Source organism: Macrotis lagotis, chromosome 3 (assembly GCF_037893015.1).
Source record: "Macrotis lagotis isolate mMagLag1 chromosome 3, bilby.v1.9.chrom.fasta, whole genome shotgun sequence".
Lineage (NCBI taxonomy): Eukaryota > Metazoa > Chordata > Mammalia > Peramelemorphia > Peramelidae > Macrotis > Macrotis lagotis.
This window is the reverse complement of record NC_133660.1, coordinates 189,592,878-189,613,890: the sequence shown is the minus strand read 5'-3', so window position 1 is coordinate 189,613,890 and position 21,013 is coordinate 189,592,878.

Sequence of the window (21,013 nt, the reverse complement as noted above, 5' to 3'; positions counted from 1 at the left end):
CATCACATTCAACTTAGATTAATGTATACCATGGAAACAATGTAAATACTAACAGACTGCCTTCTGAGGGTTGTGGGGGGGAGGAAGTAAAATTAGGGGAAAAATGTAAAATTCAAATAAGTAAATAAATTAAATTAAAAAGTAAGAAAGAACGATGGAGAGAGATTTTGATATGACTCAGGGGTCCATCATGTGAGAAACCAGGATTTGCCTCATGAAATGATAGGCCAGTGAAATGAGTCATCTATTGTATTAGGGTTTGGGAATTGATTCTTTTCAAAAGTGAATGATAGCACACTAGCTCAGGATATCAGCTGTACCCAAGTCTGGATAGTGATGGGGAAAATCAAACACTGAGGTAATATTCAATAGAGATTGAAACGCCAAGATTGACTAGAAAAAGGATGCAGACAATGGGATACTTGGCACATTCTGTGGTCAAATACTTGCATTCTAAATTTTTGAACTGGTCTTTTGTTACTTTTGACTTTATGATTGCTGCTCAGTCATTTCAATCACATCTGATTCTTTGGATTTTCTTGGCAAAGATATTGGTTTGCCATTTCCTTCTCCAAATTATTTTACAGATGAGGAAACTGAGTTAAACAAGGTTAAGCTACTTACTCAGGGTCACATCGTCAGTGTCAGAGGCTGAATGTGAATTCAGGTTTTCTTATGGGAAATTATGCCCAAAGTTTGTGTAGGAGATAGTATATTTTGTAGCTCCTAATGTACTATAACATCAAAAACCTTTGTCTTGACCCACCCATACCTTCTGAATGGAATAAAGGTAGTTACATGGGTAGGAGTTCATTTACTATATTTTTAGGACAAAGAACCATAGAGAAATTTACTCTTAGAATAGTCATCTTTTACAGGTTCCAACTTAAAGGTAGTAGGAATTCATACACAATTTGACTGTATATGTATATTTTATAAATATATATATATATATATATTTATATGTAGAGGTATATATTTATATGTATATGCATATTATCTAAATGTGTGTACACCTACATGAATGTATATAGAAATGTTATTACATATATTTATATACACAAATATTTATATTTGTATATAAATTTATATCATCTATAGATATGTTTTATGATATTTAGATAAAATTTTGGGGATCCAGGTGGTTCAGTGGATAGAGTTCTGGATCTGAAGCAGAGAAACTCGTCTTCCTGGGTTCAAATTTGGATTCAGAAACTTAAAAGATCTGTGACCTTGGGAAAGTCACTTAATTCTGTTTTCCTCAGTTAATTTTATAAAAGGAACTGATGAATCAAATGGCAAGCCACCCCAAGATCTTTGTTGAGAATACCCCAAATGAGATTATAAAGAGTTAAACATGATTGAAATTATTCAAGAAAAGTATTTTGGCAATTGTTTTTTATCTATGTCCACAGCTATTTACAAGCATGTATATATATATATATATATATATATATATATATATATATATATATATATATATATGATTATACACACATTGTGTGTCATCATATAAGTGATAAGATATAAGATACATATATTATTATTATATATAATATATAAGATAATATACCAGAAACTAAAAGATTAAAACCAGAAAGCAGGATTACAACAGCATCTGACATCATATAAATTATATGTGCATTACATGGAATCACATATGTAGATATACACCTGCTTATATATGTGTGTATCCATGTGCATGTAATTGTATCATGTGTTTGGGGAATTTTTCAGTTTGCAAGTCTTTCTAGGGTAGCTTTATTTGACTTCTGGTTTTAGTAGACTGATTAGGATGTCAGACACATAGAGATGGCATAAAACTCAAGACACATACGCAATTTAAAGATGAAAGGACGGTTAGTAAAAATGACACAATGATTTCTATGATGCATTTTTCCTTTTACTTCTGTCAGCCTTAGATTTGTGTCAGTCATGTGAGGCAATTAGAATTTGGGGCATTTTAGCAATACTTTTACTTTTTTTTTTCTTTTCAGTGCTGGCATTTGCAGAGCCAAGTATTGCATGGCTGAAATTCAAAATAGATTCAGAACACAATAGAGCAGAGATTCTGAGAACTTGGGAAAGCAATCATGTTTTCCTAAATTCCTTCACTGCTAAAAAGCATGGGAATAGTCAAAGCCTTCTTAAAACAATCCCAAGTTTCATATGACTCTGGATTTATAGGAATTTGGTTCAAATTTTGCCACTGATATGAAACCATGTGACCTTGAGCTAAATCATTTAAATTGCCTGTGCCAAAAAAAGGATGGAATTAGGTTAGAAGACTTTTCAATTTCCTTTCAGCTTTTGATCTATGACCTCAGTTGAACAGGGCTATGTCTGGGACAAATAGATGCCAATTTAAACATTTTACTCCCATTTCGAAGGCTGTGGGGGTTAGTGCCTTCAATTTATATAATGTGTAGTGTAGGTTATACCAGACAGTTTGACCTGTATTATGTGTTCATTCAAATTAACTTACTAAGATGATAATTCTTTGCAGATAGACAAGATTCAAACAGCATGCTTTAGGATTAAGCAATAGGGACAGGAACAAAATATTGGATATATACTATATTATTAGATAAATGTCTTGAGAAGTAAAAGTGGGAGGCAGAGACTTGAATGAAAAACAATATGTTTACTCTTGCTGTATGATTTAGGGCCAGGCAAAGTTTATAGTATCCCAATCAATAATATTTAAACAGCAGCTGGAAAACTTATTTGTATTTGATTCCCCTATATGATTTGAGTGCCTTAATATGTCACCTTCCTTATCATTCAATGAAAAGATTTATTGTTGTTTGCTATTCTTCTTGACGATGATCATGATATTATAGAGATGGTGTCATGACAAGCAAATGAACTTGTCTTTAGTGTGGGGGTACTGTGCTAAGTTACCAATCTCACTTTCTCCTCCAGGGTCATCTGGGTCTAGTGGTCAGATATGAATCAGAAAAACTGGAAATGTCCCTGGATATGAGGCAGTCAGGTGTAAGTGAATTGCCCAGTGTCACACAGCTAGATAGTGTGAAGTACCTGGACCAGCTTTGAACTCAAACCTTATTAAATCTAGGTTTGGTTTTCTATCCACCTCGGTGACCCTTGTTACTTGAAAAGGATAATATGCCATCTTCAGTAGAATTCAGTAAAAAAAGTTTTATATTTAAGTACTTAATGCCTATTTGTTGAATTTGATTGGATTAGATGTGACCTGTAGCAAGCAGCCTAACCTGAAATACTTGAAATAATCATAATAAGATGAATCTTTCAATACTCTGACAATTGCTCATGCTTGGCAAAATAAAAAAAAAATCTGATTTTTTTGAAGAATTGTTCTATGCATTTAATGAGAGATGCCAGTCTAAAATCTGGACAGCAAGTGCACAAATGCATACATTTCTGCTTATGTTCACAATTTGAAATTGCAGATATTGTAAAGTTAGATAAAAATGTTTGACAGTAGAAAGACTGAAAAATTATTATCATGAAAGACATTGAGTTTTCAAATGTTCTTCCCAGAACCACAAGAGGAATTCTGAAGATGGTACAAGAAGAAAAAAATAGAAACATGATCAGAATCCTTAGATTCTCTGAGACAATTCTGTCTTTATTTTCATGTGCTTCCATAATGGGATATCTCATTTCCATTGTCAGACACTAAGAATCTTTCCAAATTGTAACTTAAAAAAAAAGAGGAGGAAAATTCAACATGTCAGTTTTAACACTTTGCAAATCTTTCTGAAAGGAACAAATTAAATAAAGCACTTATTGTGAATACAGAAGGGAGTAAATTTTACCAACTTTTATGTTGTGGTAGAATAGCAAAGCATGTAATGAAAAGACTTCAGATTCTTTAAGAATTATCTATTTCTTCATATGCACTTTTCTTTTATGCTGTGTGTTAGGTTTTTGTTGGCATTCTGGGTCTGGCAAAGAGTGTTTGGAAAGAAGATTACAGTTTCTACTTAGAATTATAAATGTGAGATTTCAAGACTAAGTAAATTCATCCTGCTCAGGCAGAAGTGGGAAAATTGAAAGGAGGGAAGACAAAAAAAAAAAAAAAGAAATAATAGATAGTGAAAGGTGACTGTGTGTATATGCAGTATATGTATGTGTGTCTGTTTTCACCCAAAAAAAAAAACAGATTCTCAACTAAATAATGTAAATAATTATCTAAATATATTCAAAAGAATTTACATATGAAAATAAAACTGATATATAATGTTGAATCTTCTTTAAAATGATGAGATTGGACAAGTTGACCACTGAGTTATATTCCAGCTCTAAATATGTTTATATTAGCCATTTGACATGATTTTTAAATATCTTATATATTTGACTGTAATTCGTGCATAAAATTAAATTGATATTATCAGACTTGGCTACATATTGGTTATTATTCCTCCCTATAGTACAAAGTTTTTTTTTTTTTAATTAGAGCACACTGTCTCTGCTAAATTTACTATTTGATTTACTACAAAGGGTTTTTTTTTATGGAGTTCCATGCAAAAATGGATCTTAGAACAAGGCAGGAAAAAGTGATATGAATATCAAATCCTCCCAATGTTCTCCTTTTTAGAGGGCAGAAGTTGTATACTCAGTTTATATTACTTTCCATATGCCTGGATTTAACCCAAGTATAGCAGATATTTCTCCTAGAATAAGCTCATCACTTAACAATTTCATCATCATGCTGCGAACTCAAGATGTGAGATTGACAGAACATCTCTTATTCTCCCTTTCCTTTTTATTAAAAGACTGGAAGGTAAAGTATCAAACTCTCCCAATGACTACTTTTATCAGGGGCATCTATTACTCTGACTAGTTACAATACTACAGAACATTAGATGCTCCCCAGCTGAATGTCCCCACTAGTCACATATCTAGTAAGTTGCCCCCCTCTCCACTTTCCTACCTTTTTTCATGTCTTCCCTTTTCCATTTAGATTCTAAATTTGGAGAGGGAGGAGTTGCCTTTCTTTTCATTAATTATATTCTCAGAGTTTAGCATATTATCTGACCACAAAGTTGTCATTTAATAAACATTTATTGAATCTAATATGTATGTATGCTCACACATACACTTTGACATAAATACAATATATATATACATTATGTATGACATTTATGCATATGTGCATATACACATAAATCTAAAAATCTATACATATATGCATGCATGAATGCATATGCATATGCACTATGCGTTTAGAAAACAAAACAAAACTTTCAATATTTTCTCTGACTTCTTCTTGAATTACTTAGTAAAAGAGAACTTTCATCCTGAGCCTGGAATTCAGATATCAGATGCCCATTTTTTTAAATATAAATCTATTTCCCTTTATGAAGATGTAAAAGTTATCCATCACTTTTTAAATATAGTAAAACTTTGTTTTATAAAATATGTAAGAGTCTTAAGATTGTTTTTTTTAAAATTTTTTCCCTTTCTCTGGTTGATATTTAAATGGGAAAATATATGGCTAAATCATTCCTACTTGGTTTTGAATTTATTATCATAATGTTCATTCATTTACCAAAATGACTACAGACAATTGAATTAGTGACAGAATTTGTCATTGGTGCTGACTTCTATCAGTTGTGGATAAGTTAGCTTCCAAGATGGAATTACCAGTAGCCTGAACCATCAGATAATGAAAGTTTTCATCAAGAGAGGAAGACAATTAGGTTGTCTTAACAAAAGTAGCCACAGGAGTTTGATTCTGAAACCAGAACATAATGTTGTTTCATAATATTCAGAATTAGTAGGAACTTTAGAGATTTCCAGCCAAAAATCTCATTTTTTCAGATAGTGAAATGAAGTCCACAAAATAATTAGTGGATTGTCTGTTAACTATTGCTAGTAGCAGAGTGAAGATTCAAACTAAGTTATCTTTGTATAATTCTCTCTCCATAAACCCATATAACTTTGTTTTTATGCCTTAGTTTTAAGTGTTCCAACCTGGTAAAACAACTTTTCATCAATCTATATGGTATATCCTATTTTAGTGTGGAATCAGGGTCTTAGTAAATATATTCAGACATTTTTAAGATGATGCGCAGAGATTTGAACAGAAAAATGCAGAAGATAGCAAATAGATATTTTGAGCAATATGTAGGTAAGCTGATAAGGAAAGAAAAAGATTAAAAGTAATGGTTACATGCAAAGAAGCCAAGTTTGGAATGGAAGCAGATGCCTTGGGGGTGGGAATCAACTCCCTACTGGATCATGTCCTTCAAAAACTGCCTGCCTTTCAGAAGTGGAATCTGTCAGTTTGAAGAAAAGAAGGGAACATAGGGAAATATTGATTACAGGATGATATTGATCTTCCTCAGAAGGCCATCTTTGATAAACTTCAGAAATAATTTAGGAATAAATATGATAAATGTAAAAATATTTCCTCACTATTTTCTCAGAGTAAAAGTAAAAAAAAATAATAACAGGAGCTTTGAATGGTGATTTTCCTGAGATCATGCAAAATTCCATAGAGATAGAACCAAAATATGATTCTAAGATTGTATTAACTATTGAAACATGCTAAAAGAATCTAGTTCTTTCCTAAATGCCATAAGTAGGAAATTATTAATTTATTTTCCCCTTTCTTGAGCAGCATATATTATATTTTATTCTACTGTAGGCATAATTTTCTTTTTATTCTTTATCTACTCTATCTCTATATACACACACACATAATTTTATTTTTCATAAAAGTTTAGCATAACAAGTATGTCTTTTGAATCTCATTTTGCTTTGCCTGACATTGCTGATTTCATTTTGAGAAAATAATACATCAAACATGCAATATATGTATTTTTGAGGGGTAGGGGTAGAAATCAGAGCTGTGGAGAAATAAATTTTTAAAAAATTGTAGGTAATTTTTAGATTACCTACCTTTTAAAAATTGCAATAGCTATTTCTGTTAGTGGTTGTATTTGCCTTTTGTTTTCTTGATAAACATAGTTTTTTCACCAGTTTTCTTTTTCTTTCACCCTATTCAACAAGTTAAAACATTTTTCTGAAGGAGATTGAAAAAATCTGTTTCAATGCCTTGTGTAATTAATTTCCCACTATTTTATTTTTCTCTTAGAGATGCATTTGTCTTTCCTTTACTTCAATCTCCCATGATATTGAATCTGATTTCCCAAATGAAATTGATCTTTCCTCCCTCTAACTTTTTATAACACATTTTCTGTAGCCTTGGTTTGTCTTCATCCCATTGCATCCTATATTATTAATGTTTGTGAATCTGTTGGGTCTTCCTATTAGAGAAGTATTGTGATAAAATGTACATAGTGCCAGTATCAGAATCAGGAAGAACCAGGTTCAAGTAGCTCTTGCCAAGTCACTTAATCTTTCAGAGCCCCAGGTAAATTCTTTGGACTATAGAGAATAGGAAAATTGCCTCTTTGCAGTTGATGGAAGGATTTTTTTTTCAACTGAAGCTCTCTACAATAAAGAAATTTCAGACTTTGATAAAAATAAGAAATAAAATTTCATCCCTATTGGCTTGCAATTTCCTTGAAATTAACGAGTCTCCTATCAGCATAATTCAATCATAGAACCCTACACCCAATAGGTGTTTTCTGAGAAAACAATTATGCTAATTTCATGGTATTTTATTATTGACTGACTATTTACATGAATTATTTCATTTAATTTTTACAATAATTCTGGGACATATGTACTAAGCAGGCATTGCTATCATTTTATACATCAAAGAATATAGAAACTCCTAAATATTATGCCAATTTCCCACAAAAGATCTGTCATTTCCTCAATGAAAAGGATGAAAAGTATGAAAAACTTATTTCACATCCTATCCTTGGTGCTTGCTGTAAAGTAACTTTAGATAAGTCACTTAATTTCTCTGGATCTGGATTTTCTCATAAATAAAATGAAAACATTTGGAATAGAAAGTCTATTAAAATGCTATTAAAAAGTCTATTAAACTCAAATCCTGTGATAAATTCTAAGGAATTTGGGGGGGTGCTTTATAAGGGCTACATTATTTCATAGGGTGACACAGCTAATTGCCATGGGAGATAGAATCAGAACTCATATCTTCTTATTCCCAAGCCCAGCACTTTTTACCACTACATTAACTTTTTCCCTTTTTTAATAATTACATATGTACTAGATGACAGAATTATTTCAGAGAATAGAAAAAAATTAGAAACAGAGTTAGAAAAGTCCAGAGAAGCAGAAGCAAAATGATAGACAAAAGGTATGGAATTGCCTCAGCTCTCCCAAATTCCTCCAAACAACTATAAAAAATGCCTTAAAATAAACTCAGTAGTTGCATAATTCACAAAAAGGGTTAAAAATATTACAGCTCAAGATAACTTCGAAAATTGACATGAAATGTCTGTAGCACAGGATTGCAAAGATCTGTAGCATGGAGCACTCCAGCAAAGGATGTAGGAGCACATGCCATAACCTAGAAATAGCAGCAGGTCTTTCAGGTGATTGAATTAGTAGCATCATCTGTGCTTTCTGGAGCTCCCAGTAGCAGATAGTAAAGGGTCAGACAGCTGGCCAGAAAGAGATTACTAGTCACCTGTGCTTTCCCTGGGGACAGCACTCTGTGACATTAACCATAAAAGGGTCCAACTCATTCTGGGTCACAATTCCAGTACAAGGAGGAACACTAGCTCACCAGAGTTTTTGTCCACAGGGGAGTGGAGAACCAGGTACAAGTTCCAGGATAGAAAAGAGTGGGTTGTTTTGGTCATTCTTTTCTAAAGTACAGAAGAAGAGAGTGGTGAATATCCCTCTCCTTAGATCATAACACCTTGGAAGAAATGGAAACTTATGGATCACCAAAACTAGCTCTGAGAGTAATAGCAAGAAAGGTCTGAAACTAGGGAGAGCTCCCCTTCCCCATGGAAGCAAAAATGCACTTTAACATAAATGAAAGAAGTAGACTGGGAAAATGAGCAAGCAACAAGAACACTACATAAACCTTATAAAATTAATATGATGATGGGAAGATAAAAAGACAAACAAAGAGGAATACCAAAAAGTCAAAATGCTATATGCAAAGGCTCCTAGAAAAAATGAATTATTCTCATAACAACAAAAAAAGAATTGATGGAAGAACTCCAAAAGAATTTTAATAAAACAATAAGAGAAATAGAGAAAAATGGGGAAAAGAAATGAGAATGATACAAGGAAATCATGAAAAAATAGTCAACAACTTGGTAAAGGAGGCACAAAAAATTACTGAAGAAAGAAAATAACTCCTTAAAAAAGCAGAATTCAGGGCAGTTAGGTGGCATAGTGGATAAAGCACTGGCCTTGGATTTAGGAGTACCTAGGTTCAAATCCAGTCTCAGACACTTAATAATTACCTAGCTGTGTGGCCTTGGGCAAGCCACTTAACCCCATTTCCTTGCAAAAACCTAAAAGAAAGCAGAATTGACCCAATTTTTACAAAATGATATGCAAAAATTTCCTGAAGAGAAGAATCCTTTTAAAAGCAGAATTGGTCAAATGGAAAAAAAGACATACAAAAAAAATCACTTAAGAAAAGAACTCCTTAAAAAGTATAATTGACCAACTGAAAAGCTGGGACAAAAGTTCAGTAAAGAAAATAATTATGGGGGTGGAGTCAAGGTGGCAACAGGAAAGGATCATCTATTAGGTGCTCTGGAGCAAAACTTATAAGCTAAGTACTCTAACTACATTTTCAAGAGACAGAACCCACAGAGGGATCCAGTGAGGCAATTCTCCAACCCACGGTAACCTGGAAAAGAGCAGAAAGGCTCGGCTCCATGGAGTCATAGGGATGGCTTACCAGAGGGGGTGGCCCACCAGAGCAAAGGAAATTCAGCCTCCCAGAGGCAGCCCCAGGGTGCTGTGAGCCAAGGCTCAAAGCATTGGGGGAAATTTCCTGAAGTACACACTGGGGAGCAGCAGGCACAACTTGGGGAAACAATGGGAGACCTCTGCCAGAGCAAGCACATGAAGCCCAGCCACCAGGGCACACCGTGAGCAGCATGGCCCAGGCAACCTAGATTCAGGAACAGGAGGCAGAAGCCAGTAAGCAGGAGCCCCAGGGCATGAGGGCAGAGCCTAGGGAGGGAGTGGAGAGACACTGGCAAGCTCTGAGCTCTGTTCTCTGTCCTTGGAACAGGATGCTGGGGTTTTGACACATTCAGATCCTGATCGCATGCTCGCCCCCCCATAGAACAGTAGGGCCCCCCACACCTCAGCCCCATGGAAGAGGGGGTGCTTATGGTCATTCACTGATCAGGAGGGAAGACAGAGCCTCACACATAGAGATCCTCATGGGAGTATCCCAAAAGCTCAGGAAGCACCCCCAAAACCAAGCTCAGGCTGGGAAAATGAGCAAGCAGAGAAACAAGAGGAACACCATGGAGAAACACTTTGCCTGTGATCCCAAGAAGGATCCAAACACTGAACCTGAAGATGAGGATGTACAAGATCCTGAATCTAAAGACTCTAAGAAAAAAAAAAACAGAAATTGGGCTCAGGCTATGCTATAGCTCAAAAAAGATTTTGAAAATCAAGTGAGGGAGGGAGATAGAGGAAAAACTGGGAAAAGAAATGAGAAAGATGCAGGAAAAATATGAAAATGAAGACAGCATCTTAGTTAAGCAGATCCAAAAAATGCTGAATCTAAAAACCATTTCAGGTCAAATGGATAAAAAGTTCAAAAAGTTGTTGAGGAGAAGAATGCTTTAAAAAGTAGAATTGGCCAGATGGAAAAGGAGATAAAAAAGCTCTCTGAGGAAAACAAATCCTTCAGACAAAGAATAGAACTCAGAGAGACTGCTGAATTTATGAGAAACCAGGACTCAATACTTCAAAACCAAAAAAATGAAAAATTAGAAGAAAATGTGAAACGTCTCATTGAAAAAACAACAGATATGGAAAACAGATTTAGGAAAGATAATTTAAAAATTTTGGAATACCTGAAAGTCATGACTAGGAAAAGAGCCCTGACATCATTTTCAAAGAATTATTACAGGGAAATTGCCCTGATATCCTAGAAGCAGAGGGCAAAATAGAAATGGAGAGAATCCACCGATCTCCCCAAGAAAGAGATCCAAAATCCAACCCCTAGGAATATTATAGCCAAGTTCCAGAACTCCCAAGTCAAAGAGAAAATATTGCAAGCAGCCAGAAGAACACAACTCAGATATTGTGGAGCTGCAGTCAGGATCACACAGGAATTAGCAGCAACTACATTAAAAGCTCATGGGGCTTGGAATATAATATCCCAGAAGTCAAAAGAATTTAGAATGCAACCAAGAATCAACTGTCCAGCAAAACTGAATGTCCTCTTCCAGGGAAAACGATGGACTTTCAATGAACCAAGGGAATTTCAAATGTTCCTGTTGGAATGGCCAGAGCAGAACAGACGGTTTGATCTTCAAATATAGGACTCAGGTGAAGCATATAGAGTGGAGGAGAAGAGGAAAATATGAGGGACTTAATGATGATGAACTACATGTATTACTGTATAGAAAAATGATACTGATAATACTAATATGAACCTTCTCATTTAATAGAGCAGGCAGAAGGAGCTTTTATAGATGAAGCACAGGTGAAAACAGAATTTCAAGATATATTGTGGTATAAAAAAGAAGTCAATAGATAAGGGAATTATAATGGGAGAAAGAAAAAGGAGAGGAGGAATAGGCTAAGATATTTCATAAAATAAGGTTTTTCTTTATTACAATGAGCTATTGCAATGATATGCAATGGGGAAGGCCAGGGGGAGTGATTGAACCTTTGCTCTCATCAGAGGTGGCTAGGAGAGTAAACAGCATATATACTGAATGGGGGTATGGACATCTGTAGTAAGAAGGAGAGAAGGGGCATGGGGAAGTGGAGGAATGTGAGTGATGGAGGAGAGGATGGACCATGGGGAGAGAGTGATCAGAAATAATACATTTTCTTTTCTACTTCTGGCAAGGGGCTGGGATTGGATGGCCTGTCTGGGACCATAGGACAGGGTAGATGCTGGGTAAGGGATGATATGTGGGCATGGGGCCTCTTTACCCCAAGTCTGGGGATCTATCTGCTGCACCACTCAACTACTCTGCAGCAGAGAAAGAGTGAAAGAAGAGAGAATATATAGTTCATGGTAGTAGAGAAGTATGAATGGAGGGAATTGCAATCAGCCATGGCAATGGTAGGAAAAATATGGAAGTAACTTTTGTGATGGACTTATCCTAAAGAATGTGATCCACCCACAATAGACCTGGTGGTGTTGGAATACAGACTGAAGCACATTTTTTTATTATTATTATTTTCTGGAGGGTGTTGCAGGGCAAATGGGACTGGGTGGCCTGCCTGGGTTCGCACAGCTGGGTGATTGTTGGGTGTCTGAGGCCAGATTTGGACCTGGGTGCTCCTAACTCAAGGGTCAGTGATCTCTCTGCCACCCAGCTTCCCCTACTATTATTATTTTATTTGGGGGGGGTCTTTTTTGTTTTCTTGTAGGGCAATGGGTTTTGATAGACTTACATGGGGTCACATAGCTGAGTGATTTTTGGGTGTCTGGGACCGGATTTGGGCTCAGGTGCTCCTGGCTCTAGGGCTGATGCTGTCTGCTGTACCACCTGACCATACCTATTTTTATTGTTGTTATTATTATTATTATTATTAATTATTAATTTTATTTTTTCTCTACCCTTTATCACTTATTCAGGTCTATATTTTCTTGGAGGAGGGGGTATTATGTTTATTCTTAAACAAGAATATTTTATTAAGGTATAAAAAATTATTTGTACAAAATAAGAATAAATAAATAAATTTTTAAAAAGAAAATAATTACTTAAAAATTAGAATTGGGCAAGGGGAATGATAAGTACTCCATGAAACAAGATATAATCAAGCAAAATTAAAAAATGAAGAGTCTCATAGAAAATAACTGATTACCTGAAAAATAAATCAAGGAAATATAATTTTAAAATTATTAAACTACCTTAAAGTCATGATCAAAAGAAAGAACCTGGTGAAGCAATCCATTGAATACCTCTAGAAAGACTGCCCCAAATGAAAACTCTAGTAATATAAGCCAAATTCCAGAACTCCTAAAGCAAAGATACACTATTACAAGCAACCAGAAAGAAGCAATTCAAATATTATTGAGCAAATGTCAGGATAACACAAGATGTAATGATTTCAACATTGAAGTAGTTTAGGATTAGAATATATTCTAGAGGACAAAGGATCTAGCATTACAATGATGAATCACCTATCCAATAAAACTGAGTAAAATACAAGGGAAAGTGGAGGCTATACAATATATTAGAGGACTTGAAAGTGCTCTTAATGAAAAGACTAGAGCTGATTAGTAAATTTGACTTTCCATAATAAGACTCAAGAGAAGCATGAAAGAAATAAATGAAAAAGAGAATCAAAAGAAATCCAATAAGGATAAACTTCTTACATTCCAACATATGAAGGCGATACTTGTTAATCATTATAAAGCAGTTATGAAAATATTAAAAAATTAAAATTTAAGTGAGAAAGAGGAAAGCACTGGGAGAAGGGGAAGGAAGCAGTAGAAAAGGTTGCAATTATTACACATAAAAGAAACATGAAATAGTTTTATTTATTATTAATATTTCATTTGCTTTCCAAATATATACAATACTGGTTTCTATCATTTTTGAAGGTTTAAAATTTTTCAATTTCCCCCTCTTCATTCCCTTCCCCATACTCCTACAGAATGCAGTTTGATAATATTTACATTTTTTCCATGCTATACATTGATCAAACTTGAATGTGTTGAGAGAGAAATCATAATCTTGAAGAGAAAATAAAATATTGGAGATAACAAAATTATGCAGTATGTAAGTTGCTTTTTTTTAAAAATGAGGGTAATAATCTTTAGTCTTTGTTTAAATGAAGTTTTATCGCTGAATATAGATGGCATTCTCTGTCATAGATGCTCTAAAATCGTCCCTGATTATTGTGTTGATGGAATGAGCAAGTCCATGAAGGTTGATCATCACTCCCATGTTGCTGTTATGGTATATAATGTTTTCTGTTTCTCTTCATGTCTCTCAGAATGAGTTCATGGAAATCTTTCCAGCCTTCTATGAAACCCCTCCTTCTTGGTTTCTAATAGAACAATAGTGTTCCATAAGATACACATAACACAATTTGTTCAGCCATTCCCCAATTGATGGACATTCACTCGATTTCCAATTCTTAGCTACTATAAACAGGACTGTTATGAATATTTTTGTACAAGTGATGTTTTTACCCTTTTTCAAGATCTCTTCAGGGCAAGGGGCCCTGTAGTGGTATTTCTGGATCAAAGGACATGCACATTTTTATTGCCCTTTCAGCATAATTCCAAATTGCTCTCCAGAAGGGTTGGATGAGTTCACAGATCCACCAACAATGTTTAGTGTCACACCTTTCCCACATCCCTTCCAACATTGATCATTGTCCTTTCTGGTCATATTGGCCTACATGAAATGGGACTTTTACAGTGAACAGGATGATGAGGTAAGTACAGGGGGGTAATACTTGACTATTACTCTCAGAATTGGCTCAGTTTAACATAGAAATCTCACTCACACTACAGAAAAGTAGCAGGGCAAGAGGTTGAAAAAATGATGGCGTGGTCCTAAGGAGAGTGGATTGGGGGAGGCTATAGAATCAAAATACTTTTGCGAATGGCCAAGAAGTGATGAAAGGAGAGAGTATGATAAATAGGGAGAAAATTGCAGGAAAATACACAGTAATCATTATTGTAAAAAAACAACTCATCCAGTCTCTCTGATCTAAGCTTCATTTCTCAAATATACAGAGAGTTGAGTCAAATTTCTAGGAATAACATCTTTCTATAATTTACAAGTGGTTAAAGTATATAAAAGATATTTTTCAAAACTATCTACAATCATGTGAAAAAATGTCTCTGTCACTATTGATTAAAAAAAATCCAAATTAAAACAACTCCAAAGCACCATGCCACATCGATAATATTGACTAATATGGTCAAATAGGAAAATGACAAATGTTGGAGGGAATTGGCACTAGTGAAGTTTATAAGTGAAGTTGTGAACAAATCTAAGCTATTCTTTAATTTAATTTAATTTTTTCCAGTTACATTCAAATGTAATTTTCAACATTCATCCATTTGCAAGTTTATTAGTTTCACATTTTTCTAACACCTTCCCTTTCCCATGACAGCAAGTAATCTGGTAAAAATTGTACTTATACAATTGTATTTAAAATGTTTCCATATTAGTCATGACGTGAAAGAGAAATTAGAACTAAGGGAGTAAAACTAAAAAAAAAAAAAACAGGAAAAAACAAAAGAACTTTTAAAAGTGTACATAATATGCTTTGCTTTACATTCAGATTCCATAGGTTTATTTTGATTTTCCTCTGGATGGATGGATGGCCTTTCCTATAACATTTCTCAGGATTATTTTTGATCACTGAACTGCTGAGAGGAGCTACATCTATTATATGTACAGTGTTCTTCTCTTGGCTCTGCTCATTTCACTCAGCATCATATCATACAAATCTTTCCATGCTTCTCTAAATCCAGCTACTTACTACTTCATACCATTCCCAAATTGATGGGTATCCCCTCCCTTTCCAACTGTTGGTCACAACAAATAATAGTTCCATCTTTTATGATCTCTTTGTGTTATAGATCTAGTGGGGTATTGATGGGTCAAAGGTTATGTAGATTTTCTGTCCTTTAAGCATAGTTACAAACTGCTATCCAGAATGGGTGGTTGCATTCACAAGTTCACCAACAATTTTCCTACATTCTTTCTAACATTGATCATTTTTCTTTTATGTCATTTATTCAATCTGATAGATGTGAGGTGATATCTCACCAAGTTGTTTTATTTATTTTTTAAATTTATTTATTTTCATCAAGTTTTCCCTCCAACATCCCTTCCCACACCACCCCCTCCCCTCAATTAGAAACAGTTAAATTAGCATTTTACATACATATTTTGTTAAACATATTTACAAATTACTAACTTTTGGCATAAGGAATGAGGATTAAGGGAAAGAGATATATAAGAGTTAATTTATATAAAGTGCCCATCAGATTTAGTAATGGTGTTTTTTTTTTCTCTGTGATTTGTTTTGTTTAGTTTTTCTTCCTCTGGTTGGGGATAATATAGTCCATAATCTGGCAAAAACAGTTGTCCTGGCTTTCTGGACTGCCAAGAGGTGTTAATTCCATCTTGTAATGTGGATGTGTAAATTTTTCTCTTGGCTCTAATCCCTTTGCTCAACATCAGATCCCTAAGTCATTTCATGCTTCTCTAGAATCCTACCATTTATTGTTTCTTATATAACAATAAAGTTGCATAGTATTCATGTACCATAACTTGTTTAGCCATTCTTTAACTGATGAGCATCTCCTCAATTTCCAATTCTTTGACACTACAAAAAGAGCTGCTATGTATATTTTGGAACATGTAGGACTTTTTGCACTTTTTTTACAACTTCTTCTGGATATAGTCCTAGAATTGGAATTGCTGGGTCAAAGAGTATGAACAGTTTTATTGCTCTTTGGGCATAGTTCCATATTGTTCATCTGAAAAATCGTATTTGTTCACAACTTGACCAGCAATGCATCATTGTCCCAATCCTCCCACAACCTCTCCAACACTTAACATCTTCCCTTTTCTCATCTGGGCTAATCTAATAGGTGAAATTGTTCTTTTAATTTGCATTTCTCTAATCAATAGTGATTTAGAGCATTTTTTCAAATGTTTATAAATAGCTTTGATTTCTTCATTTGAAAACTATATCCTTTGACCATTGATCAATTGGGGAATGACTTGTGACCTTATAAATTTAATGCAATTATCTATATATTTTAGAAATGATACCTTTATCAGAAGTCCTGGTTATGAAGATTGTTTCCCCATCTTTCTGCTTTTCTTCTAATTTTGGCAGCATTGATTTTATTAGTGGAAAACCTTTTTAATTTAATGTAGTCAAAATCATTCATTTTGCAGTTTATAATGTGCTCTAATTCTTGTTTGGTCATAAATTTCACCCTTTTCCATAGATCAGAGAGATAGAATATTTTTGGTCTATTAATTTGTCTATGATATTGCTCTTGATGTGTAAATTCTGTACCCATTTTGATCTTATTTTGATAAAGTGTGTGAGATATGGATACATCCCTAGTTTTTGACATATTTTTTCTAGTTTTCCCAACAATTTTTGTCAAAAAGTGAGTTTTTATCCAGTGACTGAAGTCTTTGGGTTTGTCAAATAGTAGCTTGATGTAATCCTTTATTGCATTTTCTTTTGAACCTATCCTAATCCCCTAATTACTCTATTTTTTAACCAGTACCTGGCAGTTTTAGTGACTGCTGCTTTATAGCACAGTTTTAGATCTGGTAGAGCTAGGTCACCTTCCATTACTTTTTTCCCATCAGTTCCCTTACTATTCTTGCCCTTTTGTTACTGCAGATGAATTTTGTTACTATTTTTTCTGTCTCTGTAAAGTATTTATTTGGTGGTTTCATTGGTATGGTACTGAATAAACAATTTAATTAGGGTATAATTGCCATTTTTATTATATTAGTTCAACCTAACCATGAGCATTTGACTTTTTCCCAATTATTTATAACTGACTTTATTTGGGTGAGGAGAGCTTTATAATTGTGTTCATACAATTTCTGGATTTCTCTTGGGAGGTAGATTCCCAAGTATTTAATTGTATCTATAGTTATTTTAAATGAAATTTCTCTTACTACTCTTGTTCTTGGACTTTATTGTTTTTTATATATTGTTTTTATATAGAAATGCTGATGATTTATGTAGGTTTATTTTATATCCTGCTACTTTGCTGAATTTGTCAATTTTTTCAAGCAGTTTTATAGATGATTTTATTTATAATCTGCAAAGAATTAAAGTTTTGCTTCCTCCCTGTGTAGTCTGATTCTGCCAATTTCTTTTCCTTCTCTCATTGCTACTGCTAGCATTTCTAATACTATACTGAAAAGTAATGGTGGTAGTGATAATCCTTGTTTCATGTTTGAATTTATTGGAATTGCTCTGAGTTTATTCACATTATTTAATGTGAATAATATTGCTGATGTTTTAGATGGATACTATTCATTATTTTAAGGCCAACTCCATTTATTCCTATATTTTCTAGTGGTTTTTAATAAAAAAGGATGTTGTGCTTTATCAAAGGTTTTTCAGTGTCTATCAAGATAATCATGTGTTTTGGTTGTTTTTACTGTTGATGTGTTTAATTATGTTGAGTGCTCTCCTAATGCTGAACCATCTCTGCCTGCCTGATATAAATTCTACCTGATCATGATGTAATATCCTGGAAATCAGTTGCTGTAATCTCATTACTAAAATTTTATTTAAGATTTTTGTATCAATGTCCATTAGGGAGATTGGTCTATAATTTTCTTTGTCTGTTTTGGTTCTCTCTGGTTTAAGTATCAGCAGCATGTTGGTGTCATAAAAGAAGTTTGGTAGAACTCCTTCAACTCCTATTTTTTTAAAAAATTGCTTATGTAGAAGAGGAATTAATTGTTCCTTACATGTTTGGTAGAATTCACTTGTAAATCCATCTGGACCTGAAAATTTTTCTTAGGGAGTTTATTGATGATGGCTTCTTTAATTTCTTTTTTATTTTTGAAATGGGGTAATTTAAGCAATTTACTCCTCTTTTGTTCATTGCATTTTTAAATATTCATCCATTTCAGTCAAGTTGTCTAATTTATTGTCATATAGTTTGGCAAAGTAGCTCTTAATTATATGTTTAATTTCCTCCTCATTGGTGGTGGGTAGTTCATCCTTATCATCTTTAATACTGATTATTTGGTATCTTCTCTCTTTTTTTTTTAAATTAGATTAACCAGAGATATGTTTTATTGGCTTTTTCATAAAACCAACTCTTAGGCTTATTTATGAGATCAATTTTTTCTTTCTCTTTTATTCATCTCTGCCTTGATTTTCAGAATTTCTAATTTGGTATTTATTTGGGGATATTTAATTTGTTCTTTTTTCTAGCTTTTTTACTTGCAAATCCAATTAATTGATCTCCTCTTTCTCTATTTTATTTATATAGGCTATTAGAGCTATAAAGTTTCCCCTCAAAACTGCCTTGGCTGCATCACATGAATTCTGGTATGATGTTTTATTATTAACTTTTTCTTGAATATAATTTCTTTTCTTTGCTATTCGATCCACCCTTTATTTAAGATAAAGCTATTTAATTTCCAATTAGTTCTTGGTTTATCTTTCCCTGACCCTTTATTACATGTAATTTTTATTGTATCATGATCTGAGAAGAATGTATTTATTGTTTCTACCTTTCTGCATATGATTTTAAGGGTTTTATGCCCTAGTATATGAACAATTTTGGTGAAGGTACCTTGTACTGCTGAAAAAAGTTATATTCTTTTCTGTTCTCATTATGTTTTCTCCAGAGGTCTATCATATCTAAGTTTTCTGTGATTTCATTCACCTTCTTCACTTCCATCATGTTTTTTGTTAGAATCATCTACTTCTGAGAGAAGGTGGTTGATGTCTCTCAGTATAAAAGTTTTTCTGTCTATTTCTCCTTGTAATTCACTCAACTTTTCTTCTAGGAATCTGGAAGCTATCCCACTAGCTGCAGACATGTTTATTATTGATACAGCTTCATTTCCAATTGTGCCTTTTAAGAAGATATAGTTTCCTTCCTTATTCCTTTTAATGAGATTGATTTTTGCTTTTACTTTGTCTGAGATTAGAATCAGTACCCCAAATTTATTTTTACTTCAGCTGAGTCATAATATATTTTGCTCCAAACTTTTACCTTTACCCTTACCTTTCTGCTTCAATTGTGTTTTTTGTAAACAACATATTATAGGATTCTGGATATATATATCCTTTTCTCTTACTCCTTCTCACCAAAATTTTACTACATTTCTCCTTTGATTTATCTTTTAAAAAAATAGTTTTCAGTTAATTTTCACTTATACCTTTCTTTCCCTTTTATCAGTCCCTTCTTGCCTTTTCTTCTCTTTCCCCAGTCCCCTCCTTCCCTATGGATTATGTTAGATTTTTAAACCCAAGTGGAAATGTATCTTATTCCCTCACTGGGCTAAATCCTATTGAATAGAATTTACACAGCATTCATACTCTCGCTTCATTCCCTCTAAAAGTATAAGTCTTTATGCATCTTCCCTTGGTGCTCTAATATTAGTCAGGTATCATCGATCACAATTTTTTATTGTTTGATAAGTTCATATTGTTATCAAGATATCATCAAGGATTGTTTACTTGGTTGTTTGATAAGTGGCATTAACTCAAAATCATCAAATTATTATTATAATAATTTTTTACCTTAGCCCTTTTTTAAAGTATCTTTCAAACACACACAATCCTCTTCACAAGCCAAAGTATCTTCCAAAGCAATATCATTTCTTGAACTATCTGTGCCCCTCCCCTGGGCCTATTTTCTTTCTCACTTTACCTCCCCACATCCCACTCAAGGTATTTAACAACTTATTAAGTGAACCAAGGCCCTTTGTGTCTCCCACTTTAACAACCCCCCCCCTTCACTTGATAAGTGAAGCATTCTGATCTAATTAACTCAAAGTATCTTGAAGATCTCTAAGTAATGGGAGGCTCTGGTGGTCTGACTGAGAACTTTACAAATGATTCTAAATAACAAAGACATTGTCTCAGGTCTTTGAAGCTTATGATGCCTTCATTAGACCAGGGGTTTAGCACCTTGTAATTAAAGCCAGAGTGTATTATACCTAAGTAAGGTGACACTCCTGCTTTTTTTCTTGGCTTTCTATAGTAAACATAGCTATTTTGTCTTAGACCTCTTCAATTGAGATAGAAGACCCCATTAAACCTATATCCCTTAGGTTCATTCTCTTCAATTATATTCTACCCTTTAATTATCCTTAGAGAAGTAAAGTTCTAATGTGTTAAAATTGTTTTATCTTCCCTTGTAAGGACCAACATTTTGTTAAAAGTGTTGTTTTTTTCAGTCCCCTTTTTTCCTTTA